Raw genomic sequence first — 16,603 nt, 5'->3', positions numbered from 1 at the left:
TGGACTTCCCCAACATTGGGAACGTTCTTCCTGCATCTAACCTGTCTAAACTCGTCAGAATTTTAAACATTTCTATGAGATCCCCTCTCATTCTTCTGAACTCCAGTGAATACAAGCCCAGTTGATCCAGTCTTTCTTGATATGTCAGTCCCGCCATTCTGGGAATCAGTCTGGTGAACCTTCGCTGCACTCCCTCAATAGCAAGAATGTCCTTCCTCAAGTCAGGAGACTAAAACTGTACACAATACTCCAGGTGTGGCCTCACCAAGGCCCTATACAACTGTAGTAACACCTCGCTGCCCCTGTACTCAAATCCCCTCGTTATGAAGGCCAACATGCCATTTGCCTTCTTAACCGCCTGCTGTACCTGCATGCCAACCTTCAATGATTGATGTACCATGACACCCAGCTCTCGTTGCACCTCCCCTTTTCCTAATCTGTCACCATTCAGATAATAGTCTGTCTCTCTGTTTTTACCACCAAAGTAGATAACCTCACATTTATCCACATTATACTTCATCTGCCATGCATTTGCCCACTCACCTAACCTATCCAAGTCACTCTGCAGTCTCATAACATCCTCCTCGCAGCTCACACTGCCACCCAACTTAGTGTCATCCGCAAGTTTGGAGATGCTGCATTTAATCCCCTCGTCTAAATCATTAATGTAGAATGTAAACAGCTGGGGCCCCAGCACAGAACCTTGCAGTACCTCACTAGTCACTGCCTGCCATTTTGAAAAGTACCCATTTACTCCTACTCTTTACTTCCTTTCTACCAACCAGTTCTCAATCCACGTCAGCACACTACACCCAATCCCATGTGCTTTAACTTTGCACATTAATCTCTTGTGTGGGACCTTGTCGAAAGCCTTCTGAAAGTCCAAATACACCACATCAACTGGTTCTCCCTTGTCCACTCTACTGGAAACATCCTCAAAAAATTCCAGAAGATTTGTCAAGCATGATTTCCCTTTCACAAATCCATGCTGACTTGGACCTATTATGTCACCTCTTTCCAAATGCGCTGCTATGACATCTTTAATAATTGATTCCATCATTTTACCCAGGCTGACCGGTCTATAATTCCCTGTTTTCTCTCCCTCCTTTTTTAAAAAGTGGGGTTACATTGGCTATCCTCCACTCCATAGGAACTAATCCAGAGTCTACGGAATGTTGGAAAATGACTGTCAATGCATCTGCTATTTCCAAGGCCACTTCCTTAAGTACTCTGGGATGCAGTCCATCAGGCCCTGGGGATTTATCGGCCTTCAATTTCCCCCAACACAATTTCCCGACTAATAAGGATTTCCCTTAGTTCCTCCTTCTTACTAGACCCTCTGACCCCTTTTATATCCGGAAGGTTGTTTGTGTCCTCCTTAGTGAATACCGAACCAAAGTACTTGTTCAATTGGTCTGCCATTTCTTTGTTCCCTGTTATGGCTTCCCCTGATTCTGACTGCAGGGGACCTACGCTTGTCTTTACTAACCTTTTTCTCTTTACATATCTATAGAAGCTTTTACAGTCTGTCTTAATGTTCCCTGCAAACTTCCTCTCGTACTCTATTTTCCCTGCCCTAATCAAACCCTTTGTCTTCCTCTGCTGAGTTCTAAATTTCTCCCAGTCCTCGGGTTTGCCTTCCTGTACTTATTTTTATTCATTCCTGGGATGTACCTTGTTAGAGAGATGACAATTAGTTTGGAATCCTGTTTCTGTTCATTATATTGCAACCCCTACTGAAAGAGTGTGTGTATGTTTCTTTGTTTGCATCCTTGTGTGTATGTGTGAATATTTGCTGAGAGTGGAAGAATGGTGGTTGTGGTTTTCACATGATTGAATAGCCTGCCAACATTTGCTGTCTAGGTTCACCCATGAATATTGGTTACGTTAGTGAGGAACGGGAAGGTGCCTTTGGAAGCATTCATCAGACTAGATGGGGAGAGGAGAAATTGGGAGAAAAATAATTAGTACTGTTCACAATTGTGATGTAACTCCTTTAAAAACATTTAATCATCGGTGCAAAACAGTTAAACATTTCATTGCGAGAGGGATGGAGTACAAAAGCAGGGAGGTCCTGCTGCAACTGTATAGGGTATTGGTAAGGCCGCACCTGGAGTACTGCGTGCAGTTTTGGTCACCTTACTTAAGGAAGGATATACTGGCTTTGGAGTGGGTACAGAGACGATTCACTAGGCTGATTCCGGAGATGAGGTGGTTACCTTATGATGATAGATTGAGTAGACTGGGTCTTTACTCGTTGGAGTTCAGAAGGATGAGGGGTGATCTTATAGAAACATTTAAAATAATGAAAGGGATAGACAAGATAGAGGCAGAGAGGTTATTTCCACTGGCCGGGGAGACTAGAACTAGGGGGCACAGCCTCAAAATACGGGGGAGCCATTTTAAAACCGAGTTGAGAAGGAATTTCTTCTCCCAGAGGGTTGTGAATCTGTGGAATTCTCTGCCCAAGGAAGCAGTTGAGGCTATCTCATCGAATGTATTCAAGTCACAGATAGATAGATTTTTAACCAATAAGGGAATTAAGGGTTACGGGGAGAGGTCAGGTATGTGGAGCTGAGTCCACGGCCAGATCAGCCATAATCTTATTGAATGGTGGAGCAGGCTCGAGGGGCTAGATGGCCTACTCCTGTTCCTAAATCTTATGTTCTTATGTCATTTTGTCTTCCTTATACCTTACAATCTTTAATATAAAGCACTAAATTGTGAAAACTGATTATTTCTGACTATCAGATTTGTTTTCATTTTTTCTTCTCTCTTCAGTTTAAGAATATATCATGGCTAATGTGCACTGTTAAAATAAATCAGAGACGGGGTTTGATCTTCAGTAAACCAATTCAAAGTAGAGTAATAAAATGGACCTTGTTTACTACTTTATGGTTACAAATGGCAGTTTTAATGCACGCAGAATATCTAACACCAAGATCTTTGTACCCATACAATAAACAGAACATTCCACTGGTGATGGTGAATTCTAAGCCTTCTTCAGTCATGCGAAAAATCCTTATAACACCAGAGCACAGGAGGAACAAGGATGTTATGTGGCTTTCAAACTTGTGAAAGGATTGCTTCAACTGACCATTACCATTTTAACGGTCTGTTTATACCATTTGCTTTGCATAATAACCATTGAATGGCACATATTGGCCACAAAATTCACCCCATCTGCCTCGCTTCCACCCATTTCCGGCACGGTCTGCGTGCGCTGTTTGCCATCTTGGTGAGGGTGATAGCACAGGTGGTAAGTCCGTGCGGCGGCACTATGCAGAGTAGATAGATCGTGATGTCAGTCAGCGTGTAATGCCATTCTCTGCATCGTTGCTCCATTCAACGCCCTCTCCTAAACACACACAGCTGAACATGTGTTCAAAAGTTGTTAAAATGTGCAGGGAGTGCTGCTGGACGTTGGGAAGGCATTGACTGCTACTGGAAGGCCTCTGAGTACACCACTTGCTCCCAGTCATGGGGGCTCTAGTTGCAATCCCCCTTGCACTGCAACATGACGGGGAGATGGAGCAGAGGTAGAAAAGAAGACAAGCTGCTCGCAGAGGGAGGAGGGCTCTCAGCAGGAGGCGTTGCCCACCTTGGGTCTTCAGGGAGCACTTCTACCTGCATCTATGCTAGGAAGACTGTGTTTGGCGGCTCTGCCTCACCAAGGAGGTGGTCCCAAAACTCTGCCACCTCTTGGAATCAGACCTGCAGCCTCAGAGCAGGGTGACAACAATGCTACCAGTGGCCCTCAAGATGACGGTGCCCCGGAATATTTTCATCAGCAGATCCTTCCATGCTGGAATAGGTGACATAGCAAATGCCTCACAATTCACCGTCCATTGCTGCATCCAGGAGGGCATAGAGGCTCTGTACGCTTGGAAAGGGAACTTTGTTGTCTTCTCTCTAAACAGGAGGAGCGTGCACATGGCTTTATTGGGATATCAGGCTTTGCGGGCGCTGCATCTTAATGGTGAGATGTTCCATAATTAAAGAGGGTTCCACTCAATGGGCTGTTGGTGTGTGACCATGCCCAGCACATCATGCTGGTGAATGCCCGCTATATTGGCAGCAGCCACGATCCATTCATTCTGTGCCAGTCTGCTGTGCCAGCAATCTTCCACCAACCACATTGAACACGAAGGTGGCTGCTCGACGATAAGAGATATCCATTCTGCACTTGGCTGATGAATTCCCTATGCAACCCTACCACTCATGGCCAGCACTCCTATAATGAGAGCCATGCTGCAACAAAGGACATCATCGAGCAGGCCATCAGGGTGCTGAATCAATGGTTCCCTGTCTTGACTGCTTAGTAGGAGCCCTCCAGTACTCGATGGAGCGAGAGTCCCAATTCGTGGTGGTCTGCTGCATCCTCTACAACTTGGCCACCATTAGGCCTAGCCCTGTCACCGCGGGTTCCGCGGCCACCTCTGGAGGAGGAAGAGGAGGAGGCGGGCAGGAGGCAGCCTGCACATCCACGTTCTGGACAGGCTGTCCATGAGCGCATCGTCTGACTCCAGTTCCCCTGAATGATGCTCCAGATCCCCCTTGCTCAACACCTTACCATCCCTCTGTAACAGAATATTACAGTATCCCCTTGGCCACAATGCTGAAATGAAAGCCACCACAAAACAAACATTCCAAACCAAATTTATAAATCAGTCTATCCAATACTACATTATAAAGTCAACTAATCATTCAAGTGGGCGGAGTGAAAAGAAATGTTGTAGAGTCGGGGGATAGATACTGTTCTCTGCAGCCATGACTGGGAGTTCCGAAGACTGTGTTGCCTGCCCGATGTTGGGGTTAAGCATATCTTCAGAAGAACTTGGAGTGGGAGGAGGAGGATCCAGTTGTCGTGGTCAACGTGAGAACCAACGACATTGGTAGAATTAGGAATGAGGTTCAGCTGACAGAGGTTGAGGAGCTCGGATCGAAATGAAAACACAGCATCTCATAGGTATTAATCTCTGGTTTATTACCTGAGCCAAACAAAAATTGGCATAGGGACAAGCAGATTAGAAGGTTTAATTAGAGTGGTGTAGATGACAGGGGTTTTAATTCCAGGGGCACTGGCACCAATACTGGGGAAAAAGGTAGCTGTTCCACTGTAATGGACTCCACTTAAACCAGGCTGAGACCAGTGTCCTGGTGAATTGAATAACTAGGGCTTGAGGGCTCAATTTTCCTCGAGCTCGTTTTCTAGCGTACTTGTCCGAGTTGTGCCGCTTCATTAGGTCAGTTGATACTCCAGAAAAAAAATCTTCACACTTTCTCCGCTGTTTGGCCTCTACTCTGCAGCCGCACAGCGTGGCCAGTCGCCTTGGGTGGAGCCTGCATTCTGCGATTGGAAAAATGTGCCGAGACATCTGCGTGTGCGCGGTGGAAAAAAGTGACGTTCCTGACATCTCTGAAATGGGCATGTGCAGTAGCGCTCCGAGTTGGCAATCGGCCATTTTTAAACAGCTGCTTGAATCTGCATGCTAGAAGGAGTGCTGTGTTTCTGTTGGCGGGCAGGAGTAAGATTGTGGGCCGGCATCAAAAGAACAGTCGCTGGCAACCGTCATGGAGTCATGTAGAAGCGGTTTCGGGAAATCCCTGTTTATTCCAGCCCCACAAGGAAAGTAAAACAAAGTTTAAAAAAACGTACCTGTTTGGGTTTCTTCTGGTTGAATTGCTGCGTCTCTGTGGCCCCCCCGATGCCGGCCAGTTCGCTACCCCCGCACCCCCCCCCCCCCCCCCCACCAGCCTCTACATTGACTTGCCGCTGCTCTGTGGCCCCCGATGCCGGCCAGTTTGTTCCCTCCCGCCCCTAGCTCAGGCCGAGTGGCTTCCCGGTGCATTCTCCCGCCCCTAGCCCAGGCCAGTTCGCTCCCTTCCGGTCCCAGCGCCTAACTACACCCCTCTCTTCCCCTCCCCCTCACATCCCTCCCCCCATTCTCTTTCTCCCCCTTCTCTCTTTCCCCCCCCCACCCCCCCTTACCTTTCCTGCTGCTGTCCGGGCATCTGCTGCACTTACCAGCACCGATTTCTTTAACTCTCTGCAAGGGTTTTCTCGAGTCGCCACATACGCTGGCCTAAGTAGAAATGGAGTAACTATTAGCTGGCCAAAGTTGCTTAAATGGGCAGAATTGGCGTAGGTGGCTGGTAACGCCCCCTTTTGAGCAAAAAAAAAACTTGCCTAAAAAAAAACGTAATTAAGTCAGTTACGCTGGTGCAAATTGATTGGGGAAACTGGGGATTTTTAAGTTGGGTCAGAAAAAGCAGCCTACTCCAAAAAAAAAACAAAGGAAGTACTTGGGAAAATGAGCCTGTAGATAGGGCTTCAAACGAATGTAGGAATGAATAGAGGAGCAGGAATAGGCCATTTAACCCCTCGAGCCTGTTCTGCCATTCAATAAGATCATGTCTGATCTGCAACCTAACTCCATATACCCACCTTTTGGGTTAACAAAAATCTATCAGTCTCAGATTTAACATTAACAATTGATCTAGCATCAATTGCCATTTGCGGAAGAGAGTTCCAAACTTTTACCACCCTTTGTGTGTAGAAATGAGACATATTTCCTAATTTCACTCCTGAAGGGTCTGGCTCTAATTTTTAGACTACAGACTATTAGCCCAGTCCTAGACTTCCCACCCAGCAGAAATAGTTTCGCTCTATCTACCCTATCTGTTCCCTATGATCTTGAAAAGTTCTCAAATCCCCTCTTAAACTTCTAAATACCAGGGAATGCAACCCTAGTTTGTGTAATCTCTCCTTGTAATTTAACCCCGGGAGTCTGGGTATCATTATGGTAAGTAAACCTGTGCTGCACTCTTTCCCAGGCAGATATATCCTTCCTTAGGTGTGGTGCCCAGAATTGTTCACAGTACTCCAGGTGTGGTCTAACCAGGGCTTTGTATAGCTGTAGGAATGGGGAGAAGGAGGGTGGGGTGGGATGATCCAGGAAAGGGTAAAGTCAAAAGCAGTAAGAGAAATGTCAAAGCTGTAGAGCAGAGTAGTGAATTGGGTAAAAAAAATAAGCAGAGTAGGTCAGGAAGGGACAGAGAGCTTAACAAAGGTAATAGGGCATCAGGTGCCATCAAGGAACATAGAAAAAAGTTAAAGCTAAAGGCATCATATCTGAATGTATAAAGCATTCACAACAAAATAGATAAATTAATAACAAAGTTAGAAATAAATGGGTTTGATCTAATAGTTATTATGAAGATGTGGTTGCAGAATGACCAAGGCTGGGAACTAAATATTCCAGGATACTTAACTTTTAAAAGACACAGGCAGAATGGAAAAGGAAAGGGAAGCCCTGATAATAAAGGATGGGATAAAGACAGTAGCGAGAACGGATGTTGGCTCGGAGATGCAGAATCACTTTGGGTGGAGCTAAGAAACAACAAGGGATAGAAAACACTGGTGGGAGTAGTTTATAGGTGCCCTAATGGTAGTTGTAATGTCAGGCACAGTATAAGTCAGGAGATTTGATGTGCCTATAACAAAGATAATACAGTAATCACAGGAGACTTCAATTTTCATATAGACCAGGCAGACCAAATTTGCACTAATAGTGCAGAGGATGAGTTCATGGAATACATTCAAGATAGTTTTCTAGATCAGTATGTTGAGGAATCAACTAAGGAACATGCTGTTTTAGTTCTAGTATTGTGCAATGCGACAGGATTAATTAATAATCTTGTAGTTAAGGAGCCTCTGGGGGCAGTGATTATATGATAGAATTTAATGTTGAGTTTGAGAGTGATTTAGTTAAGCCCGAAACTAGGGTCTTAAATCTGAACAAAGCAAACTAGGTAAATATGAGAGATGAGTTGGTAAAGGTAGGTTGGAGAAGTACCTTTAAAGAAATGACTGTAGATAAGCAATAGCAAACATTTAAAGAAATAATTCATATTTCACAACAAATATACATTCCCTTAAGGAATAAAAAAACCCCATGGGAAAAGTGGCCCAACCTGGACCTGATGGCCTACATCATAGGGTTTTGAAAAAGATGGCAATAGAGATAGTGGATACATTGGTTGTCGTCTTCCAAAATTCCATAGATTCTAGAACAGTTCCCGCAGATTGGAAGGTAGCTATTTAAGAAAGGAGGGAGAGCGAAAACGAGGAACTACAGACCAGTTAACCTGATATCAGTAGAAGGGAAAATGCTAGAATCTATTATTAAGGATGTGGTAACAGGGCACTTAGAAAATAATAATAGGATTGGGCAATCTTCACGGATTTATGAAAGGAAAATCATGTTTGACAAATCTGTTTTTTGAGGTTGTAACTAGCGGAATAGATAGGGGGGTGCAGTGGATGTGATTTATTTGGATTTACAGAAGGCATTTGATAAGGTGCCACACGAGGATATTGAACAAGATTAGGGCTCAAGGGATTGGGAGTATATATTAGCATGGACTGAGGATTGGCTAACGGACAGAAAACAGAGAGTAGGAATAAACGGGTCATTTTTGGGTTGACAGGCTGTAACTAGTGGGGTGCCGCAAGGATCGGTGCCTGGGCCCCAGCTATTCACAATCTCTATTAATGATTTGGATGAGGGGACCAAATATAATATATCCAAGCTTGCTGATGATACAAAGCTACGTGGGAACGTAAGTTGTGAGGAGGCTGCAAAGAGACTTTAAGGGGATTTAGACAAGCTAAGTAAGTGGGTAAGAACATGGCAAATGGAATATAATGTGGAGAAATGTGAAGTTATCCACTTTGGTAGGGAAAATAGGAAAGCAGAGTATTTTTTTAAATGGTGAGAGATTGGGAAATGTTGGTGTTCAGAGGGACCTGGGTGTCCTTGTACACGAATCACTGAAAGTTAACATGCAGATACAGCAAGCAATTAAGAAAGCAAATGGAATGTTGGCCGTTATTACAAGAGGATTTGAGTACAGGAGTGAAGATGTCTTACTACACTTATATAGGGCCCTGGTGAGACTACACCTGAAGTATTGTGTACAGTTTTGGTTTCCTTACCTGAGGAAGGATATGCTTGCCATTGTGGGAGTGTAATGAAGGTTGACCAGACTGATTCCTGGGATGGGAGGATTGTCCTATGAGGAGGGATTGAGTAGACTAGGCCTATATTCTCTATAGAGTTTAGAAAAATGAGGTGTGATCTTATTGAAACATACAAAATTCTTACATGGCTTGACAGGGTAGATGCAGGGAGGATGTTTCCTCTGGCTGGGGAGTCTAGCATCAGGGCTCATAGTCTCAGAATAAGGGGTTGGCCATTTAGGACTGAGATGAAGATAAACTTCTTCACTCAGAGAGTGGTGAATCTTTAGAATTCTCTACCCCAGAGGGCTGAGGATGCTCAGTCTTTGAGTATATTCAAGACAGAGATAGATAAATTTTTGATATTAAGGGAATCAAGGGATATGGGAATAGCGCAGGAGAGTGGAGTTGAGGTAGAAGATCAGCCATGATCTTATTGAATGGCGGAGCATGCTCAAGGAGCCAAATGGCCTACTCCTCCTAATTCTGATGTAATGTTCTTATGGCTAACAAGAGAAGTTAAAGATAGCATTCGGTTGAATGAAGAGGCTTATAATGTTGCCAAAAAGAGTAGCAAGCCTGAGGATTGGAAGGATTTTAGAATTCAGTAAAGGAGGACCAAGAAATTGATAGAGAGAGAAAATGGAATAGAAACCTAGAAATGTACAGCACAGGCTATTTCGGCCCATCATGTCCGCGCCGGCCGACAAAGAGCCGCATGGCCCTTGGTCAGCAGCCCTAAAGGTTACATATAAACCTATGAACAATGACGGAAAGGCAAAGAGCACCCAGCCCAACCAGTCCGCCTCACACAACTGCGATACTGAAACATTCTACACTCCATGAGAGTAAACTAGCAAGACGCACAAAAACAGATTATAAAAACTACTGTGGGTATGCAAAAAGGAAACGCTTAGCAAAAGTGGGTTCTTTACAGGCAGAGACAAGAGAAATTATAATGGAGAATTAGGAAATGGCAGAGACATTAAACATTATATACTTTGTATCTGTCTTCATGGAAGAAGACACAAAAAACATTCCGGAAATAGTGGAGAACCATGGGTCTAGAGAGAATGAGGGACTTAAAGAAATTAGTATCTGTAAAGAAATAGCATTGGAGAAATGAATGGGACTACAAGCCGATAATTCCCCATGACTTGATGACGTATATCCTAGGGTTTTAAAAGAGGTGGCTACAGGGATAGTGGATGCATTGGTTTTGATCATCCAGAATTCCTTAGATTCTAGAACGGTCCCCATGAATTGGAAGATAACAAAAGGAGCCCCGCTATTCAATAAAGGACGGAGAGAGAAAACCAGGAACTACAGGTACCAGTAGTAGGGAAAACACTAGAATCTATCTGTCGGGACGTGGCATCAGGCCACCTAGAAAATTATAATATGATTAGGCAATGTCCACACAGATTTATGAAAGGGAAATCGTGTTTAACGAATCTAATAGTGTTTTTGAGGTTGTAACTAGCAGCGTGGATAAAGGGGAACCAGTGGATGTAGTGTATTTGGATTTTCAAAAAGAATTCAGTAATGTGCTACACGAGGTCATTATCCAAAATTAGGGCTCATGGGATTGGGGTAATATATTAGCATGGATTGGGGATTGTTTAATGGACAGAAAACGTGTCTTTTCGGCTCGGCAGGCTGTAACTGGTGGGGTACAGCAGCCATTGTACTGTAACCATTCACATATCTTCTAGACATCTTTTGTTTCTCTATTTTCTCTCATTATTAATTCCTTTTGTTTCGTGCCATCGTTGCTTCTGTCATTTAATCATTTCCTGTCCTCCACCCAATCAGAGATCTCCATTTTTTTTTATTTTCCTGCCCCCTTTTCTCTGGCTCTCCAACATTTTGTCTAACATATTTTAGTTCTGACGATAGATCATCAACTTGAAACATTAACCCTATGTTTCTCTTGTCAGAGATGCTGCCTGACCTAAGTGTTTCTAGCATTTTCATTTTTTAGTACTGTATTGTGATAACTGTTAGTTTAATATGAGCGTTTGATCTATTGTTGCTATGTTTAAATAAAGCAAAGACAAATGATTCACAAAGTTATCCATAGCAGCGCACTTTATAATCAGATAGTCGTCTAGTTTTTTTTTAAAAGGTGTTAATTTATACCCTACCAACTATTTTAGCTGGAAACCTCTTAACATATCCAATGCGGTGGGTGAGCAGGCATGTTATTTCCAATCTGAAGTCTTGCTTGAGGCTTGTTTATTGTATACTTTTTCCTTTTATTTCTGTTCCATCAGCCTTATCCATGGCAGAACAAGACCCTAGCTGTGCATTACAGTAAAAAAAAAAGGCATTTGTAAACATATCTCTAGGATCTTTACTATCCAGGTGGACCAAATGCACGTAGTCAGCTGAAAAGAAAAATGGCTGGCACGCAATGTAAAGTCCATTCAGAGGACACTTGAGCATAAGAACATTAAACACTACCTCTAAGAGGAAATGTTAAGTAGTAATGGATATCCTGCCAACAATGGAAGTAGCATATCCACATTTTCTCTTCCAGGGAAAATCTTTCTTGTCGAGCTGCACTTGTTCAGTAGTTGAGAAATTACTGAAGGTTTTGCCAATTTAACTCGATTTTTTTATTGAGTAACTTGTAGCAATGAGCCTTAAACCTATTTTTTTTCAATGATTCTGCATCTGAAAGAACAATTTCTGCCACACGATGCTGTACTCTATAGTGAACCCTATGTTTTTCATATTTTAATAAAATTCACTGACTAATTTTAAGTATGTGTAGTGATACTCATACTCTGCACACTTTTGTCACAGGTGCTCTTCATAAATAAAGTTTTCCAGTTCACTGTTCCCATGGATTGAATGCTAATTACAGGAACTATAGTAACAAAATGTACTGTGCAATGTCTCTAGGTTAATCCCATGGTGTTTTCTTTAATGGGGCTCCTATAGAAAGTGAGCCACTGTTCAGAGTGACTTTGGGATTTCTCAGACAGGCTAATATACACTGCCTGCAATATAAGCAATACTTTAATGCAATGTCACTATTTTTGTAAATTATTTTCAATTAAAGAGCAATTGCATAACTGAATTGATTTTATACTGATGAGAAACTATGCTAAAAGTTTGGACAAAGAAATGCAATATGAACAGAGTTTGCCCACTAATATTGTCAACAGCATTTTTAGGCTAGTGTTTGTTGGATATGTGCATAATAACAGGTCATTCTGAGAGAGCAGTAAATCTAACAGCTAAATTTGCAAAGATAGCAGACGACTAGAGTAAGATTGATTTGAGTAGTCCTATTAAGCAGGGTTAATGGCAATACTAAAGACAAGTGGATTGCTTTTAAGAGCCATCTTTGCGCATGTGTCCCTTGGGTTAAAAAGAAGGGTACATGGTTTAAAAAAAAATCAATAGGCTAACTGATCATGTCCAAAAGCAGTAATATTTTTACAGGTTTAAGGGGAGTAACTATCAAGTGAACAGGGATAGATATCAAATTCAGCCTAGGGTGATGAAAGCTGCTTTCAGAGCAGCCAAAAGGATACTGGAGAAGAGTATAGTAGCTAAATGTGGTAGTAACAACATGGTTTTTTTCAGCTATGCTAAGAGTCAACTGGCAATTAAGGAATATAAAGGGTAATTGAAATAAAGGGCAGATTCTGGTAGAGTCTCAAGATATGGCAGAAGTTTTCAATGGGTACTTTCCATCACTTTTCACTATTGAAGATAATGCTGGGTTGCCAATAATACGATGGGGGTCAATGCTATAATTGGATGTGTTAAAGTAGTCCTTGCTAGAATTAGTGCTTTTAAAATAGATTGGGTTGCTGTCCCTGATGCCATTCACTCTAAGGTGCTCAAAGTAATGGGGGCTGTGCTCTGAGATCAGCTCAATTATATATTTAATGGCTCATGGGTCTAAGATTCCTCCCATGAACTGGAGAGAGACTCTTGTGGTACTAATATTTTTTTTAAAGAAACAAATCAAAAATAGGAAACCAAGGCCCATTAGTTTGACTTCACTTAATGGCAAGTTGCCAGAAGGGATCATTGGAGATACGCGATACAAATAACCTTGAAAAAGAATGGATTATTAAGGAATCTCAGCATGGTTTTTGGACATTGGGTATGTAGACTTTCAAAATATCCTTTTGCAAAATGCTGAACAAAAGGGCACTGAGCAAGTTTGAATCTTGTGGGATTGGTGGGCAGATTTGGGTTTTGTTAAAGATCGAGATAAGTGCAGGTAAGTCCAAATATGTATAACCTATGCAGGGTTGTGTGATGGACCAACTGGTCTTTGCTGTCCTTTTTTGTATGCTCTTAACTGAGGTTCTGAAATTCCATTACTGATGTATTGATTGAATTTTGTTTTTAATTTAGTTGCCATAGTTGACAAAAATTCCAATGCCTATTAAATTTAAAACACGAGACGAGTTTAATTTCTAATTGAACCTTTCTAGCCACACTAGTTTTTATTTTTAACTGAGTCTGGAGCAGTGGTTGTGAAATAACTAATACTTCCCGAATGGCAAAATAGGATTCTGATATAAAGCATTGGCTGTTTGTGTTCCCACATTTCCCATCAATTAATATTACAAATAAACCCTCCGTGTTATGTTTTCATAAAAGGATGACAAAATATGGCAGTGGAGGCTTTGTTCAATGACAAGAAAACTTTGTCCACAATTTTGGCTCAATAATAAAATGATGTGTGCGTGCTTACTTCTACAAAATTCTACAGAATTATTGAGTTGTCAACCCACAGCAGTGCCAACCTACTCAAGAATGTACTGCAGAAAAAGGAAGAAATTACATTCTCTGATGATGACCAAATGTAACTTAATCTCACGTGGGTTATCTAGCCAGCTTCACTTGAGAGCATAATTTATCTTATTCAATTGCCAATCAAATAAAGGCTTCATGAGTATAAATGTGTGAAAACTTCTGTTTGTACTCGTGATTGAATAATGGAAATTGTGCAAAACAGTTAACAAGGAACTGTTCAAATTCTTGATTGAAGTTGGAATTTATATAATACGATGCAAATGTCTTCCATAATGACTTTAATAGTATGTTATCTAATTTTTTTTAATCCTACAGTGTAGACCTGATGGCTACTTCACAAACTTCCAGAACTGAACCCATTGTAGTTTTTTTTGGAACAGACAACATGCTCATTATAGATTACAGAATGTATTCTACTCACAAGGAAGACCTTGAGAACTCACTTGGGATTTTTGTCTTTGGAGTTATCAAGATCTTCCTTGCGATGAAACAAAATCTATATTATACATTTGTCTTTGCATATCTCACTGCTGGCCACATCAGCTATTTGATCAAATATGGTCAAAATTAAATCCTAGTTCTAGATAGTGATACATTATTGGCATCAAGAAATCTTGAACGTCATCAGACAAAATCGCTTTGAAGAATTATGCAATCAGCTTTCAATTTTTTTTATTGATCTCTATGGTGCTATCTCTGATCTTTTTTTATTTGCTGGCTTAATTCAATGCTGTTGTTCAATGCAGACTCTGGGAGAGCAGTATTTATAAGCTGTTCCCACTGCTAAATTTGGCTCTCATCCTGCCAAGAAACTCAAAAGTTTTTTGTTGGTGTACTAGTCTGCCACTGGGATAAGGGAGCTGGCTCACGGATGCTGGTTCCCCAGAATCTGATTCCCCAGAATCTAAATTAAAACATCACCAATATAAAACCAGCTTAATATATGTTTGTGTCCTCAAATAGAATTAAAAAAATAACCTTAACAGATCTGAGTGAGACCCAGCATTCTGGGGTGACTAAATTAGTTTAGAATGTTGTTCTTCCCCCTCTGGTTCCTGGATTTGAGTGTAGCTAAGGCTGTTGGGATAAAGTGATCCTTTGGCTGCAATAAGGGTTCTAAGTAAAGTGATTTTAAGCATTCTCAATAAGAATCGTTACTTTGACAATAGTTCTCTTTTAAAATCTGAAAATTGTTGTTCTTACCCTGCAAGGATAGTAATTGTGGGAAATCTTCTTCATCTTAGGCAGTCCCTCGGAGTGGAGGATGATTTGCTTCCACGCTAATGAGTTCTCAGGCGACTGATGAGTCCCATGCAGGACCTACAGTCTCTGTCACAGGTGGGGCAGATGGTGGTTAGAGGGATGGGTGGGTGGGGGTGGGGGGGGGGGGGGGGAAGGAGCAGGTGCTTGAGTTGTCGTGCGCTCCTTCCGCTGTTTGCGTTGGCTTCCGCATGCTCCTGATGAAGAGACTCGGTGTTCGGCGCCTTCCCGGATGCTTCTCCTCCATTTTGAGCGGTCTTGGGCCAGGGATTCCCAAGACCGCTCAAAGTGGAGAAGAAACATCCACTCAGAGGTCGAATTCCAAACCATCAACACCTTTACCGAAGCGTTCAAGAGTATGAGTCTTACACTAAATATCCGTAAGACAAAGGTTCTCTACCAACCTCCCCCACCACACAGTACTGCCCTCCAATTATCAAGATCCATGATGGGGATGTTGCACTTTTTCAAGAAAGCTTTGAGGGTGTCGTGGAAGCGTTTCCTCTGCCCACCTGGGGCTCGCTTGCCATGTCTGAGCTCTGAGTAGAGCGCTTGTTTTGGGAGTCTAGTATCGGGCATGCGGACGATGTGGCCCATCCATCGGAGCTGAGCGAGTATGGTCAATGCTTCGATGCTGGGAATGTTGGCCTGAGCGAGAACATGGTGCGTCTATTGTGCCAATGGATTTGCAGGATCTTGTGGAGGCGGCGTTGGTGGTACTTCTCCAGTGCTTTGAGGTGCCTGCTGTACATAGTCCACATCTCTGAAGCATATAGGAGGGCGGGTATCACTATTGCTCTGTAGACCATGAGCTTGGTGCCGGGTTTGAGGTCCTGGTCTTCAATCGCCCTCTTTCTCAGACGACCGAAGGCTGTACTGGCACACTGAAAGCTGTGTTGGACTTCTTCATCGACGTCTGCCCTTGTTGACAGTAGGCTCCCGAGGTATGGAAAATGGTCCATTTTCCATCCCATACCACTGATCATGGATCTTGATAATCGGAGGGCAGTACTGTGTGTCGGGGAGGTTGGTAGAGAACCTTTGTCTTACGGATATTTAGTGTAAGACTCATACTCTTGAACGCTTCGGTGAAGGTGTTGATGGTTTGGAATTCGACCTCTGAGTGCGCAAACGCAAGCTTCGTCTGCTTACTGTAATTCAGTCACAGACCTCTCGGGAGGTGGGATCACTAGAGATGAGGTAGGGAAAGCCAACTCCACTGGTACCCTTCTCCTGACAAAATGCTTAGAACATGGTGTTGTCATAACCAACACCTTGTTCCGTCAGAGAGACAAATACAAGGCCTCATGGCAACACCCACGCTCCAAGCACTGGCATCTGCTAGACTACGTCATCGTACGAGCAAGGGACTGGAAGGACATCCGCATCACCCTCGCCATGACAGGAGCTGACAACTGCTGGACTGACCACCACCTAATCTGCTCTGTCATCTCCATCAATGTGGCCCCAAAACAGCAGCGGCAACAGAAACGCTGCCACAGGAAAATCAATGCTGTGGGAAATGCC

General features: G+C 42.8%; 1 protein-coding gene across 4 annotated transcripts in view; it reads left to right on the top strand.

Annotated features, from left to right (window-relative positions):
• Positions 1–16,603, top strand: part of swt1 (SWT1 RNA endoribonuclease homolog) — a 170,491-nt gene that overhangs the window by 116,404 nt on the left and 37,484 nt on the right. The gene's annotated exons all lie outside the window — the stretch shown is intronic.

This window comes from Pristiophorus japonicus, chromosome 8 (genome assembly GCF_044704955.1).
Source record: "Pristiophorus japonicus isolate sPriJap1 chromosome 8, sPriJap1.hap1, whole genome shotgun sequence".
NCBI lineage: Eukaryota > Metazoa > Chordata > Chondrichthyes > Pristiophoridae > Pristiophorus > Pristiophorus japonicus.
This window is presented reverse-complemented; position numbering and strand designations above follow the sequence as displayed.